Source organism: Piliocolobus tephrosceles, chromosome 7 (assembly GCF_002776525.5).
Source record: "Piliocolobus tephrosceles isolate RC106 chromosome 7, ASM277652v3, whole genome shotgun sequence".
NCBI classification, from domain to species: Eukaryota; Metazoa; Chordata; class Mammalia; order Primates; family Cercopithecidae; genus Piliocolobus; species Piliocolobus tephrosceles.
This window is the reverse complement of record NC_045440.1, coordinates 104,404,020-104,415,589: the sequence shown is the minus strand read 5'-3', so window position 1 is coordinate 104,415,589 and position 11,570 is coordinate 104,404,020.

Here is an 11,570-nt window from a genome sequence, read left to right as displayed (position 1 = left end):
CAGCCTGGCCTTCTGCTCCAGTTTGCTGCTGCACCACCTTCCTCTCTTGGCTCACTGGATCCTCTCCAGCATCACCCATCTGGTCCCCAGAATCCATTCCCAGCCAGAGCCCTTGCTTCCCAGGCCCAGCTCACGGTAGATCCCTTGTGGGAGTTGAGACTGAGTGTCCCAGCATGGAGTCACACTGCCTGAGTTTGATCCCTTGCCTCACCATTTACTAGCTCAGTAAACTTAGAGAAGTATGTATTATTTCTTAGCCTTGATTTCCTCATCTATAAAATGGGAACAACAGTGTCTGCTTCATAGGGTAGTTCAATTAAATAAGGTAGTATCTAGCTTTCAGTCAGTGCTTCCTAAATAATAGCTATGGTTATTTTAGGAAAAGTGGTCCATTTCTTAGTTATCCTCTGTCTCCCATCAGAAGGCCTGGGGTCTCTTCTGCTCTAACCCGAGAAATTGTGTTTTTCCAATATGAACCAGGAAGGCACCTCTCAGGATGTGTGAAGTGGCCAGGTGTAGTGGCTCACATCTATAATTCTAGCACTTTGGGAGGTCAAGGCAGGAGGATTGCTTGAAGCCAGGAGATCAGCCTGGCCTACAAAGCGAGACCCTGCCTCTATTTTTTTAAAAAATTAAAATTAAAAATAACATTCAAAAAAATTAAAAATAAAAATAAAATTTGAAAAGAATGTGTAAGGACAATTGACCTTGAGCCAAATGCAAAGAAGAGCATCACAGATAACGGAAGTATGGCTGCTGGCCTGAGTCAACAGTGGGCCAGCCTGAACTCTCAAAGAAAGGAAGTCACAACAGCTAGGAGGGAGCCGGGGTCCATGGCTCTGCCACCCTCATACTCAGATCACTTTGTTCCACATCTGCAGGAACGGCGAGAGCTGGACCCATGCAATATTCTTCTCCTACAGGTTGAAGAAGGATAAGAACTGGGGTTTTTAGATGCTCCTAATTCTCCCCTGTGGGAGTCCCAAGTTTTTAATTCATTAGAAATGACACTTGGAGCCAGGTGCGGTGGCTCACGCCTGTAATCCCAGCACTTTGGAAGGCCGAGGCAGGAGGATCACCCGAGGTCAGGAGTTCGAGACCAGCCTGGCCAACATGGTGAAGCCCTGTCTTTACTAAAAATACAAAACATTTTTAGTATTTTTTGTGGGGGGCACCTATAATCCCAGCTACTTGGGAGGCTGAGGCAGGAGAATCTCTTGAACCCAGGAGGCAGAGGCTGCGGCGAGCTGAGATTGCACCACTGTACTCCAGCCTGGGTGACAAGAGTGAAACTCCATCTCAAAAAAAAAAAAAAAAAAAAAGAAATGACACTTAGTACCAAAATACTTGTACATATTCATAGCAGCACTTCTCATAATAGCCAAAAGGTGGACACAACCCAAATATCCACGAACAGACTAATGGACAAGCAAAAGGCGGTATGTACACTCAACGGAATATTATCCAGCCGTGAAATGGAATGAAGTACTGATACATGCTACAACTTGGATGAACCTTCAAAACATGACACTAAGTGAAAGAAGGCACATACCAAAGGTCCCGTATTGTATGATTCCATTTATATAAAATATCCAAAGTAAGTAAATCCACAGACATGGAAAGCAGATTGGTGATTGCCAGGGAGTAGGGGAGGGGAGAATAATGAGTAACTGCTTAATGGGTACAGGGTTTTCTTTTGGGGTGATGACACTGTTTTATAGAGGTGAGGTGATGGTTACACAACATAGTGAATGGACGATATGCCACTAAGTTGTTCACTTTAAAATGGCTGATTTTATGTTATGTAAATTTCACTCAATTTTCAAAAAAAGAAGACGCAAACCTCCAGCGTGAAAGAACCCAGAGCCTGAAAACCATTAATTCTGTCCTCTCCTCCACATGTCTGATTCTAGGATCCTCTGCTTATTGCCAAGGGAAAAGAAAGAGGTTGCAAATTTGGAACCCATGCAATGACTCATCCTTTAATGGGGATTATTGTGAAAAGAGCCAACCAAAAACCCAGGTCAGGTCATCTGCAAAAGATGTATTTGATTTCAAAAGCAATTTGTTCTAAGTTACAGTGTCTTTATTGCATTCAATTAAAGCTTCCATTCCAGAAATATTAGTGTTTTTAATACCTCCCCCACACCAAATGTAAGATCTCATAGCAGCTTTCTGGGTTTGCAGTGAGTCCTTGATTCTTTCAGAACATGGTTGGCCAAAGTCTTGAGTGTCTGTCACTGCCCGACATATGGAAAGAAAATCACTCTTCCCACTGCTGTACCCATTCTCTAAAAGGTCTTTCCAAAAGATATTCCTAGTAGCAATTATGCAAATGTGTAGATAAGGTAAGGTTACATTTGGAGAAACTAGCTCTATGTCAGATGGCACAAATGCCACAATCTCCAATTCAGTGCTGTGGATGCCTGACAGCAAATGACTCCCCCATGCTCTCAGATCAAATCCTCCCTCTCACTTATCTCTCAGTATGGTTAGTCCAGAGCTGGTAGGGCAGTTTGTCAATGTCAGAGATCTAGGCTTCTTCCAGATGGTTTCTCTGCTTACCCTAGGATTCTGTCCTTCCCCACACAGTCCAAGATGGCTAACACCACTTCCACACTCTGACCAGCAGAAAAGGGGAAAGAGAAACCATGAGGGACAACTCCATTTCATTTTAAGAACATGACCTGGGAATTTCACACTTCACTACTGCCAATACCCCATGAGCCAGAATCGAGCTCCACTGTCACATCCAGCGGCAAGGGAAGCTGGTCGTGTACCCAGCTTTAACTTCCGTCATTGTAGAAAGCAGGGAGAATGGATATTGGGAAAGACATAGGATTCAGATCCACAGCCAAATCAGTGTTCCTTTTCTCACCAATCTCCCCAGTCTCTTTGCTGTCGTTCAAAATGATGTGTTAATGTCCCACCTCTGAGCCTTTATTCAAGCTCTTCATAACATAGAATGTTCTATCCACTTCTCTATACCCATCCTGCCTTCATCATTCCCTCAGATCTCATCTGTTCTTCAAAACCTTCCCTGACAACCCCAGCTCACAATGACCTTTTCCATAACATTCCTTGGCTTTGAAGTTTTCCTTATACACATGCTGTTCTGTGTAGTTAAGTCTTCATTTCAGACCTAAGCAGCAAGATTCTGGAGAACAGCGTCCTCATTATATTGTTTTCTTGTATGCTCTATGGTTTCTAGCCCAGTGCTGAGCACAACTGTAGTGTTTAACAATTATACTCTGAAATAAGTTGAATTTGATTAAAAGAGTAAGCTGAATAATATAGGACAATATTCTTATTTAATTATGGTATTTTCTGCATACTTAATTTTTCCTGTTGTGCACACTTACACACACATTTCACAATTCAAGAAATCAGTTTTCTCATTCAATGGTTTACTGGGCAAATTTCCATCAATGTTACCTGCACTGTTTTAAAAATTAAATAGGATAAGCATAATCTAAGCACTTAGCATAAGATCTGGCAGTGTAAATAAATGTTAAGAGGGAAAAAAAGTCAAGGACAAAGTATAAACGTAAACTGAGTTAAAGTGTTTAAAACTTGCTGCAATGGGAAGAGCAAAGATTCTGGTATTCGACTTTCTGGTTTGAACTTTGGCTCTTCTTACTAGTGACAGTGTTGCAGAGTATTAAATAAATGGACTGTGTGCTTGCCACTGTCTATTATCTCTCGGTTCTGTGCATACCTTTCTATATTCCAATTTGGAATGCTGGGGACTTGGAGTCTGAAAATTACATTTTCCAGATTCCCTTGCTGGCCTCTTTCCAGTTAGGGTCTGCAATTGGGAGACACAGCTGGGAGATTAGAAGGCAGGAGGAGAGAAGAAAGGACTCTTCCTCCTTCCACCTTCTTTTAGGTGGCTATACTCTAGTATCTTTTGACACAGCTAGCATCAGGGTTAAGCCACTCTCCCATCACCAGCCACACAGTGCCCCCTTGGCAGTGCCAGTACCAGATACCCAATAGCTCTGCAGCAGCCCAGCTCCTAAGATGTTGACCCTACCTCTGTATTCCTAGGTTCTAATTGTACCTCTTTCCTGTTGCTCCTCCAGCTCTAAGGTTGCTGCCTGTACTTAGTAATCCCCCTTCTCCTTTTTGGTTGTTCCAACACCTGTGAAATCCATTTACTGTATTAAATACCCTCTGGTTCACGCCTGTAATCCTAGCACTTTGGGAGGCCAAGATGGGTGGATCACAAGGTCAGGAGATCAAGACCATCCTGGCTAACACGGTGAAACCCCGTGTCTACTAAAATACAAAAAAATTAGCCGGGCGTAGTGGCAGGCACCTATAGTCCCAGCTACTCGGGAGGCTGAGGCAGAAGAATGGCGTGAACCCAGGAGCCAGAGATTGCAGTGAGCTGAGATCCAGCCACTGCACTCCAGCCTGGGCAACTGAGCGAGACTACGTCTCAAAAAAAAAAAAAAAAAGCAAAATTAAAGATAAATAAATATCCTCTGGTTGAAGTACTTGGCATGATTTCCATTTTTCCTGACTGGATTTTGACTGATACAGTATGCAATGCATTAAATGCATTTCAAATGCTCAACAAATACTGATTCTCCCTTAGGTGAAAAAAAGAATACACAATGGGAGTAAAGATGTATTAATTTTATTTTTTAAATTATCATTTCTTTTCAGAGTTCTTAAGTTTTCTCCACAGGCTCCCAGTACTCCACAAAGACCACTGGCTCTCAGACTTAGGTATGAATCAGAAGCAACTGTGGAATCCTCAAGATGCTCAGGCTCACCAAGGGCCTGAATTTTGTTTTTTTGAGATAGGGTCTCACTCTGTTGCCCAAGCGGGAGTGCAGTGGCATAATCACAGCACACCACAGCCTCGACCTCTTGGGCTCAGGTGATCCTCTCATCTCAAACTCCCCAGTAGCTGGGGAGAGACAGATTTTGGAAAAATCTATGAGCAAATCTGTTCCTCAACTACTGATTTTCTCTGTAATGAGTTGCTTAAACTCACTAAACATTGGTTTTCTTATCTGTGTAATGAGCAAAACAATACTACCCCAATGGAGCAATTGAAAAAATTAAAGAAATAATATGTGCAAGTGCCTAAGGCAGGACCTGGGCCCAAAGCTGACATTCAATAAAGGCTGCTAGTACTAATGTAAACATGACTCTTATCAGTGTGTGGATGTGGTGTCCAAGGACACTCTGCTTTATCATTCCTCCAAGATAGAGATTCAGATATGTCTATTTATATGAACCAGACAGCTGAACCTGCAGCAGCCCATAGTAAGTTTTAATCAGAGCAGAGAAGAGTCAATGGTAGCTGTATTAGACTGTTCTCGGGCTGCTGTGAATAAATATCTGAGACTGGGTAATTTATAAAGAAAAGAGGTTTAATTGACTCACAGTTCCACATGGCTGGGGAGGCCTCAGGAAACTTACAATCATGGTGGAAGGCACCTCTTCACAGGGCAGCAGGAGAGAGAATGGGTGCCAAGCAAATGGGGAAAAACCCCTTACAAAACCATTAGATCTCATGAGAACTCACTCACTATCATGAGAATAGCATGGGGGAACTGCCCCCAGGACTCAATTCTCTCCACCTGGTTCCCCCCTTGACACATGGGGATTATTGTAATTCAAGATGAGGTTTTGTGAGGGGACACAGCTAAACCATGTTAATAGCACACTGGAAGCTCCTCTTTTCTTAGTCCACCTGTGCAAAATGGGAAAAGTTGCATCATCTCAAAGTATGCCAGTATGTTAGAATGTTAGAATATCTCAGTTACCTACCAGCACTGGGGATTATGGTTCGGCATACATAACCGAAGCTTTCCCTTGAGAACCAATACTTTTCCCAAAATTGTAATTATTTCTGGGGGCGGGAGGTAATCACTCTAAAACACAGCATTTACCTCTCTACATTGTAAAGCAGATAACATGATTTAACTTTTTTGTTATAACCCAGGATCATCATTATGAACATTTGTTGCAGCAAAGAGGGGTGGCTCAGGGCTGGGCCTCCTTTTTGGTTTTTCTGCCTTTTCCTTCTTTGATGGCAGGCATTGTCTGGATATCACAGTCTTGAGATTTAACATGTTCACCAACCTTGGACACAGGCAGCCAGTCAGAAACCACCAATGTTCATGACCGTGATCACATTCTAGTTAAAGACATGAGTTATTTGGTAGGTGGACCTAGAATGAGACCTGACTTCAGCCATTTACCCTTGAGCAAATGACTGTACTGAACCTCAGCTTCCTCATCTATTTGATGAGGATAAAACAGTGCCTACCTCATAGGGGAGTCACAAGTCTCAAATAAGAAAATAGATGGTAAATGCTTAGCAGCCACTGGCAGAAAGCAAATGCTCAATAAATATTTACTACTACTATTATTACTACTAGCAGGCAAGGCCTCCAGGAAATTCAGATTTCCCTACCACAGCCCTCCTAAACACCCACCCTTTCTGGGTCTCTCTTCTTCCATCTGTTAAATAAAGCTGATGGAAGGAATTGCCCAAGCAGAAAGTGACTAAAGCCCCTCCATTTCCCCCCATAATCTGGTGGGTTCCAGAGATGAGAATTTGAGCCAAAGGAGAAACCAAACATTCTGTCAAAAGCTAAGCCAACACTTTGGGAGGCCAAGGTGGGAAGATCGCTTGAGCACAGGAGTTTGAGACCAGACAGGACAACATAGTGACATCCCATCTCTACAAAAACAAAACAAACAAAACAAAACAAGTTAGCCAAGCAGACCAGATGTGGTGGCTTAGGCCTGTAATCCTAGCACTTTGGGAGGCTGAGGTGGGTGGACAGCTTGAGCTCAGGAGTTCGAAACCAACCTGGGCTACCTGGAAAAACCCCATCTCCACAAAAAATTTAAAAAGTAATAATAAAAAAAATAGCTGGGCATGGTGCTATATGCTTGTAGTCCCAGCTACTTGGGAGGCCGAGGTGGGGAGGACAGCTTGAATCCAGGAGGCAGAGGCTGCAGTGAGTTGACATTGCACCACTGCCCTCCAGCCTGGGTGACAGAGCAAGACCCTGTCTCAAAAACAAACAAAAAAAAACTAGCCAAGTGTTGGGGGTCAGGGTACACGTATATAGTCCCAGCTGCTAGGAAGGCTGAGGCAGGAGGATTGCTTGAGCCTGGGAGGTCAAGGCTGCAGTGAGTCATGATGGTACCACTGCACTCCAGCCTGGGTGACAGAGCAAGATCCTGTCTTTAAAAAAAAAAAAAAAGCCAAGCCAATTATTCTCTCATAAGGGTCAAATTTCTTTACATTGCCTTAATGGCCATTCAGACTGGCCATATCTGCACCTGTGTGAGGCGTGCAGTCGGAGACGTCAGTGTAGGAGTGGGTTGTAGGGACCAAACATCTCTGCCAGATCAGGTAGACAGGCCTTGGCTGGCGATCCTTGGTGGCAGAAGGGCAGGAGATCCCCAGAGCCTCTTGTCTGGCACTATTTGTGGCACTAAATAGAAATGTGCTACAGAGCCATGGCGGCTGCGTGGAGCTGATGAGGATTCATGAGGCTGTGCAGCTCTCCAAGTGGTGATTTTCTAGCTTGTGTATCCTGTAGGGGGTTAATTAACCTCCTCGAGTATACTATTCTGGCTGTTTCATCACTAGGGGATATAATTTATGGTCACTCTGAAGTGAAGTGAAGACAGCAACAACAGCTGCAGCCTTTGTTACGTCGAGTTTGGGAGCTGCTGCGCAGACCCCAGCCCCACACTGCATCATGTGCAAGCCTTATTAATAAACCAACAATGGGCGCTTGAGTTGGTGGACAAGCATCTTCACTGAGCACGCACCACTGGGTTAGGGAGCAAGCCCTGTATCATTTTCACCACTAACAAAGGCTTCTCCCAGGGACTCACTGCCTCCCACGTAACATTCCCAAGATAAACGCCAGATTTGGGGACCATGATAATCTTTTTATTTTTTATAGCCCCAAACTCAGATCTCTTTCCACCAAACCTACACAACCTCTATTTCCATATTGGCCCCTGTAGTTCACTTTGCACAGTGCTTTGCTATAAAGCTGGGCACGTATTAAGTTTTTGTAAAGCAAGTCATATTTCAAATGCACTAGGTGACTTTGAAATTCTATTTGTTCTCTATTGCTGTGTAACAACTTAACCCCAAAACGTAGTAGATTAACACAATCTTAAATATTTATTATCCTCACAATGTCTGTGGGTCAGGAATTCAGGAGTGCCTTCGCTGAATGGTCCTGGCTTGGGGACTCCGATGAGGTTACAGTCGAGATGTCAGCCAAGGCTGCAGTGACCTGGAGGCACTACTTCCAAAATGGCTCATTCACATGGCCTCACTGCCTCCCCACCAGGGCCTCTGAAGGCTCTTAAGTGTCCTCACAAGGCTGCTGCCATTCTCCACGTGAGCAGCCCATGGAGAGCAAGACAAGCCAACACTGTCCTTTTTATGACCCAGCCTCAGAAGTCACTCAGGATGGCTTCTGCCACATTCTATTCACTGAGAGAGAGTCAGTCACTCGGGTCAGTTCACATTCAGGGAGAGGGAATTAGCTCCACCTTTAAAAGGAGCTAATTTTGAACATGTTTTTAAACCAGGAGACACTGGTGGATCCTTCATTTGGGATCCACCAGTGCCTGGTGGCTTTAAAGGATACGGGTGAATCCTTCATTCATTCAACAAATATTTACTGAACACCTACTACACAACCACACTGCTCTAGACACTTGGAATACGTCCTGGACAAAACTGGCAAAAGTCTCGGCCTGCCCTTGTGGAGTTATATTCTAGTGGAGAGAGAGAAAATAAACAATAAGCATGAAAAGTACATTTTATACTGTGTTGCAGGTTCAAGTGTGCTGGAGGATGGAAAGCCCAGGGGGAGAATCCTGGAGTCAGGTTGTAATTTAAATCGGGCCATCAGACTTGTCCTCTGAGAAGAAGAGAGAGTAGCAGAAGGCCGTCTGGAGCACTCATGGGCGATGTTGTGTATGGCCTCTGCTCAGGCAAGAATGACCACAGGGCCCAGCTGTTCCCTCTGAACGCTGGTCATCATTCCCATGCCCCTGCTGCTGCAGATGGCGACAGAGGTTTCTCTGCTGTCCACTGGAGAGCTGCCAGCATTCCCCACCCCAGATCACCTGGAGGCTAAAGCACCCCTGTGGCCGTCCTCAGCTGCATGACCCGCATGACTGCTTAGAGACAGCTGCTGTGCACACCAAGGCTGCTGCAGGGGGCCTGGGCCCCGGACACCGTGCTTCCAAGGGAGAAAGACACACAACTCTCCCAGCTTTAAAGAGGTCACATATGGAGGAGCAGCACTTTTGCCACGCTGAGTGTATAATTTAGTATTTAAATCAATCATGGTGTTTCTATGACTGGAGGCCAACTGCTGGCCACACCCCAACAGAAGCTGCCCAGCCCAGGGAACGACAGAATTTCAAAGATCCCGGAGTCGTGAAAGGGAAGGAATTGGAAGAGGACATTCCAGACTTGGGTGGGGCCAGGGGAGTCAGCACACTGCTGGACTTGGAGAGTCTTTTAGGAAACACTTGCTGACGCTGACGGGCAGGGATGCCGGTGAGCTGGGGAGCTAGGGATGAAGCAGTGTGGGGTGGGTTCTGGGGTGAGGAGTAGGGGAAGCACCCAGTTCTGATTCAGCCATCCAGACACAGCCAGAGCGGTCTCAGGGCAGGTGGAAAGAGGGGGTCCGTTTACACATGAGCTGGGTGAACCCGCTCTAATGGGGCGGTTAGTGAACTGAAGAATGTGGTGACTAAGACAGCTGGGACAAAGGCCACCCCTCTATTTCCCATGTATTGTACCTGATGGAGAGGGACCCTATCCCAAGAGGAGAGAGAGTACAGATGCACTGGCTGACCGAGGCATTGGCTGCAGGGTCAAGGAGGTCTGTGCATGCAGCAAGCGTTGGTACCCAGCTGTGGTTGTCCAGCCCAGCCCAGGGAAACTTTGCCCAAAGATGGCTGTGGTGAGAGAATGAATGAGAATGCTTTATCCTTGGAACTGTTGTAGGCAGCAGGTGCCTAGCATGAGAGCAGGTGCCAATCACAAAGATGACTGATGGGGACGTGAAGGAGCCCTGGACAGCAGAGCTACATCTGTAGCTGTGTTTTAAGCCCATGAAGCCCGAAGTCAGCAGCACGGTGTGCAGACGCTGAATTTCACCATGGAGTACACTCAGCCCCACTCAGAAGGCGATGCTGCCTAATGGTTACAGCCAGAGGCTGGGTTGGACACAACCAGATTTGTATCCTGGTTATGCCATTGACTAGCTGTGTCTCAGAGAAGTTTCTTATCCTCTCTTCAGTTGCAGCTTCCTCACCTGTCGCGGGGAGAACAATTCCCATCCCACAGAACTGCTAAGAAAGTAAAGGAGGTAAAATACTTCACATAGATCCTGGCCCCTGGGAAGTAGTCAGCAAATAGTTGCTATTTTTATTGTTGCTATTTTTACAAATGTTGTGGAGGGACAGCCGCTGTGGGGCTTTGTTTGGTTTTGTTGCCCAGCATCTCTTCCTTTGCAGAAGCAGTTCCTCAACGTCCCCTCCCACAGATACATGGTTCTGGTGTCTGGCTAACCCCAGGACATGGACCCCTGCTGACAGGGGACTGGCAAGTGACCAAGCTGGCCAGTGAAAATCTCTCTCCCAGGGACTGGAACCCTAAACGCAGACACACAGGAAGTTAGCTGGCACTGAGTCATCCCAGGACAGCGAACTCCACGCAGTTCCCGGAGCTGCTCCTCTTCGTCCCTCACAGGGTCTGGTGTCCAACTCGCTTTCCCAGAGTCGGAGCTTGGCCAGTATCCCCCCAGTGAGCCTCTCATTAGCATCAATCAGTCAGAGTCAGTTTTTACTGTTTACAGCCAAGTGTCCCTGCCTAACAAAACAGCCATGGGGGAGACGCCTCTAGGAAGACGAAGACGGGTCATCAGAGTGGGAGCCAGGGACTCAGAGGCTGGGGGAGGGCGCGACCTTCCCACTTCCTCTCCGCCCTCTTCACAGGCTATCGTGAAGGCTTCTCTGGCACTTTTTTTTTTTTTGAGACAGTGTCTTGCTCTATCGGCCAGGCTGGAGTGCAGTGGCACGATCTTGGCTCACTGCAACCTCCGTCTCCCGGACTCAAGTAATTCTCCCACCTCAGCCTCCCGAGTAGCTGGGATCACAGGCATGCGCCACCATGCCCAGCTAATGTTTGTATTTTTAGTAGAGACGAGGTTTCACCATGTTGGCCAGGCTGGTCTCAAACTCCATCCTCAGGTAATCTGCCTGCCTCAGCCTCCCAAACTGCTGGGATTACAGGCGTGAGCCACCGTGCCTGTCCTCTGGCACTCTTTTTTAAATGTATTTAATTTTGTTTTATCATGGTAATATATGTACTTAATTGTGAGACTCAAATAGTAATAAAGAAAGTTGGAGACTGGGCACGGTGGTTCATGCCTGTAATCCCAGCACTTTGGAAGGCCAAGGTGAGAGGATGACTTAAGTCCAGGAGTTAAAGACCAGCCTGGGCAATATACGGAGGTCTCATTTCTACAAACAAATTTTTT